We start from the raw sequence: 7,976 nt of genomic DNA on the forward strand, positions 1-7,976 counted from the left end.
TCTACAGATTCAATGCAGTCCCCGTCAAAACCCCAATGTCATTCTTTGCAGAAATTGAAAAAACAATCCTAAAATTCATATGGAAATGCAAAAGACCCAGAATAGCCACAGTGATCTTGAAAAAGGAAAACAAAGCTGGGGGAATCACACTGATTAATTTCAAAATACTACAAAGCTATAGTATCAAAACAGCATGGTACTGGCATAAAAACAGCCATATAGACCAATGGAACAGAAGAGAGAGCCCAGAAATAAATCTACACATTTATGGCCAACTAATCTTCTACAACTATACAAAGAACACACATAGTCTCTTCAACAGATGGTATTGGGAAAACTGGATGTCCACATGCAGAAGAATGAAATTGGACCTTTATCTCACATCGTATACAAAAATAAACTCAAAACAGGTTAAAGACTTATAATACCTGAAACTGTAAAACTACTAGAAGAAAACATAGGGGAAAATCTTTTTTTTCTTTATTTTTCTCCCCAAGGTCCCCCAGTACATAGCTGTATATTCTAGTTGTGAGTGCCTCTGGTTGTGCTATGTGGGACGCCGCCTCAGCATGGCCTGATGAGCAGTGCCATGCCCATGCCTAGGATCTGAACCGGCAAAACCCTGGGCTGCTGAAGCAGAGCTCGAAAACTTAACCACTCGGCCACGGGGCCGGCCCCAGGAAAATCTTCTTGACATTCATCTGGGAAATTATGTTTTTGAATATGACCCCCAAAACACAGGCAACAAAGGCAAAAATAGACAAGTGGGATGGCATCAAGTTAAAAATCTTATGCAAAACAAATAAAACAATCAAGAGAGTGAAGAGACAATCTAAAGAATGGGAGAAAATGTTTGCAAACCATACATCTAATAAAGAGCTAATATCCAAAATACATAAGGAAGTCAAAGAACTCCACAGCAAAAAAGTCAAAAGAGGGGCCAGCCCCATGGCCGAGTGGTTAAGTTCATGCGCTCCGCTGCAGGCAGCCCCGTGTTTCGTTGGTTCGAATCCTGGGCACAGACATGGCACTGCTCATCAAACCACGCTGAGGCAGCGTCCCACATCCCACAACCCACAACGAAGAATATACAACTATGTACCGGGGGGCTTTGGGGAGAAAAAGGAAAAAAATTAAATCTTTAAAAAAAAAGCCAAAAGAATCTAAACAGACATTTCTCAAAAAAAGTCATACAAATGGCCAACAGGTATATGAAAAGATGTTCAACATCACTAGTTATCAGAGAAACGCAAATCAAAACCACAATGAGACATCACCTCACATCTGCTAGAATGACTATTCTCAAGAAGACAAAAGAGGGGCTGGCCCCATAGCATAGTGGTTAAGCTCACGTGCTCCACTTGGGTGGCCCAGGGTTCATGGGTTCGGATCCCAGGTGCAGACCTACACTGCTCATCAAGCCATGTTGTGGCAGCAACCCACATACAAAATAGAGGAAGAATGGCACAGATGTTAGCTGAGGCCTAATCTTCCTCATGCAAAAAAAGAGGAAGATTGGCGCAGATGTTAGCTCAGTGCAAATCTTCCTCACCAAAAAAAAAAAAAAAAAGAAAAAGACAAACGATAACAAGTCTTGGTAAGGATTTGAAGAAAAGAGAACATTTGTATACTGGGTTCTGTTGGGAATGTAAATTGGTAGAGCTGTAATAGAAAACAGTATGGAGATTCCTCAAAAAATTAAAAATAAAATTACCATATGATCCAGCAATCCCATTTCTGGGTATATATTCAAAGGAAATAAAATCAGTATTTTGAAGAGATATCTGCACTCCCATGTTCATTGCACAATTATTCACAATAGCCAAGATATGGAAACAATCCAAGTGTCTGTGGACAGATGAATGGATAAAGAAGGTATTATATACAGATATAGAAATAGATATAGATACACATACAATGGAATATAATTCAGCCTTTAAAAAGAAGGAAATGGGGGCACGCCTCGGGGCGCAGCGGTTAAGTGCGCACGTTCCGCTTCAGTGGCCCAGGGTTTGCTGGTTCAGTTCCCGGGTGCGGACATGGCACCACTTGTCAAGCCATGCTGTGGCAGGCGTCCCACATATAAAGTGGAGGAAGATGGGCACGGATGTTAGCTCAGGGCCAGTCTTCCTCAGCAAAAAGAGGAGGATCGGCAACAGATGTTAGCTCAGGGCTAATCTTCTTCAAAAAAAAAAAATAATAAATTTTTTAAAAAAGGAAGGAAATGCTGCCATTTGTGATAATGTGGATGAGCCCAGAGAACATAAGCTAAATGAAATAAGCCAGACATAGAAAGACAAATATTGTATGATCTCACTTATATGTGGAATCTAAAAATGTCAAACTCATAGGAGCAGAGAGTAGAGGGGTGGTTGCCAGGGGTCGAGGGATGGGAAAATGGGGAGACGTTGGTCCAAGGACGTAACAAGTTTCACTTATACAGAATGAATAAATTCTGGAGACATAATGTACAGCCTTGTGACTAGTTAATAATATTGAACTGTACACTTGGAATATGGTGAGATTAGATCTTAAGGGTTCTCACCACCAAAAAAAAGGTAACTATGTGAAGCGATGGGTGTGCCAATTAGTTTGATTTTGGTAATCATTTCACAATGTACACATATATCAAAACATCGTGTTGTATACCTTAAACATATACAATTTTATTTTTCAATTATACCTCCATAAAGCTGGGGGGGAAAGAGTCTTTGTCAGTGGCAATATTCTATAAAGGAATCAAAAGGGGAGAGAAGCAAACATTTGAACTAGCTCAGATGAGCATGCTGCATCACCCACAGTGCTCAAGGAAAACCCACATTCAGAGAGTTAAACATGGGGCCGGCTTGGTGGTGGAGCAGTTTAGTTCACACGCTCCACTTCAGCTGCCCAGGGTTCAGGGGTCCGGATCCTGGGCGCAGACCTCACACCACTCATCAAGCCATGCTGTGGCGGTGTCCCACATAAAATAGAGGAAGCCTGGCACAGATGTTAGCTCAGGGCCAATCTTCTTCACAAAAAGGAAAAAAAGATCTAGATGTGAAATAAGAACTATAAAGAAAAAAAAGAAGAAGGTTAAATGTGTTCCCAAGCTCGCCAGTGCTGACGCTGAAATGTAGTTAGAGTGGCTCAGCCCATCGATAGCAATGCAACGGCTAGGAACGCCTGAGGCGCTCACCTGGACCCGCACAACTTGTGGCGAGCCCTGATGGACATTTCCCAGACTGGGGCCAATGTTCTGGCTGGACCTGCCCCTGTGGTTCTCCTAACTGCAAGATGCAGCCATCAGGGAACTTTGGAAAACAGGGTTTATTACTCACAGGTCCTGGAGGGTACACAGCATGCCGAGGGCCACACAGCAAGGTCGCAGGGGGAGAGAGAGCACACGCCTGGGGTTCTGCTTTTACTGGGGTCAAGGATGGGGTTGAAAATGGGGGCCAACTTGCTTTAACTATACTCAGTTAGTTGTCTATTTGCAAAAGTAGCTAGATGATGCCTGATAAAACCCAGCCTATAGATAGCATCTTTGATGCTTGGGTCACCATGGTAACGGGTGCGGAGCTTAAGTTGTTCAGGGAACTGAGAGTGGACTCCTTGTCCAGTTCTGGCCTGTTGAGACCACCAACTCATCAACTGGGGCTGCGTGGATGACTGATAAATGACCTTTTGATGTCAAGGGGCTGAAAACCCCACCTGGGATTGTGGTCATGCCGCCATCTTGTGAACACGTGTCCTATGAAGAGCCAGGAAGCTGGACCACGTGTGCGCAGATCATCAATCACCTCACGTCTCCTCACCTCCAACCACCTACCCCACAGTTCAGACCACCCTGCCCCTTCATCCCATAAATACCCCTAATCCCCATTTTAGGGGAGGCAGATTGGAGTCTGGTTCTCTTGCCTCCTCGCTTGGCTGTCTTTTCATGTAATCTTTTCTTTTTGCAAACTCGTCTCCTCAGTGATTGGCAAAATCACGTGGTGGGCAAAACGAACCTGGTTCGGTAACAGGGTGCCTAGGGTTTCTTGTATTCACTCTTTTTTTTCTTGGATAAACAAGTTTATTTGTAAACTTAGTCAACATACATAAATGACCCAAAAACTTCAATAGAAGGATAAATTCTAAAACCACTTAGAAGGCCATCTCTATAAAGTGATTTTCCCAGCACCGCGTAGGAGATGGAACCTACCCCAACACCATCTTGACCCTCAGAGTTTCAGTAACTCTGTCTGCCCCTTCCCACAGCAAGTTCACTCTAAGGGTTACCATAACGCAAACTCCACAAAGAAAAGAACTTTGGTCAATATTGTTTCCTCTCGGTAGAGAAAAACTCAACCTAGTTGAGACCAACCACAATACAAAGAAAAGCTGTACAGGGGCGGGCCCCGTGGCCGAGTGGTTAAGTTCACGCGCTCCACTGCAGGCGGCCCAGTGTTTCGTTCGTTCGAATCCTGGGCACGGACATGGCACCACTCATCGAGTCATGCTGAGGCAGCGTCCCACATGCCACAACTGGAAGGACCCACAACTAAGAATATACAGCTATGTACCAGGGGGCTTTGGGGAGAAAAAGGAAAAAAAAATAAAATCTTTAAAAAAAAAAAAAAGAAAAGAAAAGCTGTACAAACCAGTTCAGAATATTAGTAACAGACAATGCTGGGGTAAATAACTCGTCTTATATCCTAGAGCCCCTATGAATAAAATCCCCACATTGGTGTTTGCATTCTCAGCTAGAGGGTCAGCTAATGCGGTAGAATGAGGACTGACTCAAGGGACAACGCACAAAGCATTTGACCACAAAAACAAGGGCAGTCTCTTCAGGAGAAAACCAGCTGGACCCTAAGTTACACACAGCTTAATGACAAGGCTCCCCAGCACATGTGAACGGAAAATATTTAGTTTAAAAATGTTGACACTACAATATATAAAACAGCTGTTATAAATGCACATAGTGTATTCTGTAGCTGCCAGGTTTACTTTGGGGGTTTTTTGCGGGGGCGGGGAGTGTAAGTTCCACTGTGGTTGAGACCCGTGTCTTCACCCTTGAAAAAGCCCGCATTCTATCGCAGTGATGTGGGGTCAGGCTTAGCCCCAACTGTGAAACACTCAGATCAAGTCATAACCAGTTTTATTGCAAAAGGACCCTGTACACATTTAGCGATTCTAGCACCTTACTCGCTACCCAGCAAGTTATTAACACACAGAAACATGCATCTCGAGAAGCAAGAAATGTCACCCAGCCCTTCGGCATATTAGCAGCTTCTCCCTCCTGCGCAACAGGGCTCGCGTCACTGAGGTCTGGGAACACTTTTCACATTCACCCTGAGCGAAAGATGGAAGGACTTAAGTATAAATGCAACATATTAGAAACAATTCCTTACCTGAAAAGTCACAAGCTAAAGCAAAGTATTTTATAGAATTTTCTACAAAACACCATACAAACTGCCTTCCCTTATTCTCTCTTCCCCCCTGCATCCAGTGAGCCACCTGGATGTCTTAGGGCACCATGGTGACTCTCAGAGTGGATGGCACACAGATTGGTATCTTCAAATAACCCACCAGGTACCTTCCCCAGCCTCCTGCAGCGCACCAGTGGCGGCCCTCTGAACCCCTAAGTCGGTTTGGAGGTTCTGGGCCATCTCCCTCCCCAGCCACTCGGTGGCTTTCTGGTCACCACGGAACTCGCCAAGCTCAGCGAGGCCGGGCCTGGTGTGACGAGGCTTTTCACCCGTTTGCAAGCAGTCTGCTCGGTCCAGGCCGATTCCCACCCTCCGATGTCCGCGTCTCAGGAGCTTCTACGGCCCCGCATCCCTCCACCGGCCGGTGAAAAGACCGCGCAATGGGCACAGCTTCCTCCAATGGAGACCAGCTGGATCTGCGCTCTTCCGTTCACTTTTTTTTTTTTTTTTTGATATTGCATGATCAATCTGTATTGAATAAAAAGCATATAAATAGGGGCTGGCCCGTGGCCGAGTGGTTAAGTTCGCGCGCTCCACTGCAGGTGGCCCAGCGGTTCGTTGGGTCGAATCCTGGGTGCGGACATGGCGCTGCGCATCAAACCACGCTGAGGCAGCGTCCCACATGCCACAACTAGAAGGACTGACAACCAAGAATATACAACTATGTACCGGGGGGCTTTGGGGAGAAAAAGGAAATAAATCAAATCTTAAAAAAAAAAAAAAAGCATATAAATAGACTGATTATCACTTCACTCACCAATACATAGAATTAAGAGCTGGTCCTTGAGGGGCCCACCCCGTGGCTGAGTGGTTAAGTTCTCGCACTCCGCTTGGGTGGCCCAGGATTTCGCAGATTCGGATGCTTGGCGGGACATGGCACTGTTCAGCAGGCCATGCTGAGGCCGTGTCCCACATGCCACAACTAAAAGGACCCACGACTAAACATATATAACTATGTACCGGGGGTGCTTTGGGGAGAAAAAGGAAAAGTAAAATCTTAAAAAAAAAGAAGAGCTACTCCTTGAAATGTTAAAGCTTTAGTTCTTAAATAAAATTCGTAAGATAGTATCCAGTGACAGCGAGCTTAAAAAAGATGTAACCCTCAAGAATTGGTTGAGGGCCGGCCCAGTGGCGCAGCGGTTAAGTATGCACATTCCACTTCGGTGGCCCGGGGTTGGCCTGGGATCCCGGGTGCGGACATAGCACCGCTTGGCAAGCCATGCTGTGGTAGGCGTCCCACGTATAAAGTAGAGGAAGATGGGCATGGATGTTAGCTCAGGGCAAATCTTCCTCAAAAAAAAAAGGGAGAAACTAAGAAGGGCAAAAAAAAAAATTACTACAGTATCTTTTGGTGCACCATTTAGAGTCAGAATAGTAGCAGACGACATGGACAATTATACAAGTTTCATTGGACTAACTTCATCTTTGATTTATTGGTGTCGCTTTTCCCCTTCGCTATAATTAAAAATTAACTATAATGATACAAACATTTCAGTTATATCATTCAATATCATAAACGATAACTTTACTAGTTACACAGATACGGTACATGATAACTCATGTGACAAAAAAAGGACCCAATAAAATTCCCAAATATTTATATTATAATTTAGCATATGTTTTCATACAAAGAATTTAATTCACCTATGATTAGAAAATTAGCATTAGTAAATGATTTTCTTGAGTTTTTCCTTAAAAGCTATAGTAATTTTATCAGCATTAGTTGACTAAGTTCTTTACTCATCCTAAAATTATGTTCACTCTTTATTGATGAATTTAAAACGTAAGAGCAGGTCTGGCAAGGGAAGAAGAGGGTCACACAAGCAGTCATTTATCTGGGTCACCAGCACTTTCTAAAAGAGGAACTTTGTCAGAGGGGCGACCGGGTTTCTTGTCTAGTTGTTTTGCTAGAAGCTGCCTTCTCACGACTGGTGATATGTTCATTCGAGATGCGTGTCTTTGAAATGGATGCCTCGGCAATCACACGCTTCATCTCAGGCACTCACATTACAATCCCTCCTTGGTGATGAGGCAGAGAAACCTAAGGATTTGACTCTGGGAGCTCCAGGTGCCCTCCCATCCTCCTCACTGTGTGGAAACACGCTCCTTCAAAACCTTCATCTCCACCAGAGCAGGAACTCGCACCCAGAGTCGTTTTAAGGTTCTAACCAAACGAGTCTTTCTCGTAGCCTAACCTTCACAGAATTTCTTTTTCTTCTTTAATGCTTTTTATTCTTTTTTTTTTTTTTTTTTTTTTTTGCTGGGGAAGATTGGCCCTGAGCTACCATCTGTTGCCAATCTTCCCTTTTTTTCCTCCCCAAAGCCCCAGTACATAGTTGTATATTCTAGTTGTAAGTCCTTCTAGTTTTTCTATGTGTGTCTTGGCCACAGCATGGCTACTGATGGACGAGTGGTATGGTTCCACGACCAGGAACCAAACCCGGGCCCCAGAAGCAGAGCACACTGAACTTTAACTGCTAGGCCATCATGGCTGGCTCAGAATTTCTTGACAAATACAAA

Source organism: Equus quagga, chromosome 14 (genome assembly GCF_021613505.1).
Source record: "Equus quagga isolate Etosha38 chromosome 14, UCLA_HA_Equagga_1.0, whole genome shotgun sequence".
NCBI lineage: Eukaryota > Metazoa > Chordata > Mammalia > Perissodactyla > Equidae > Equus > Equus quagga.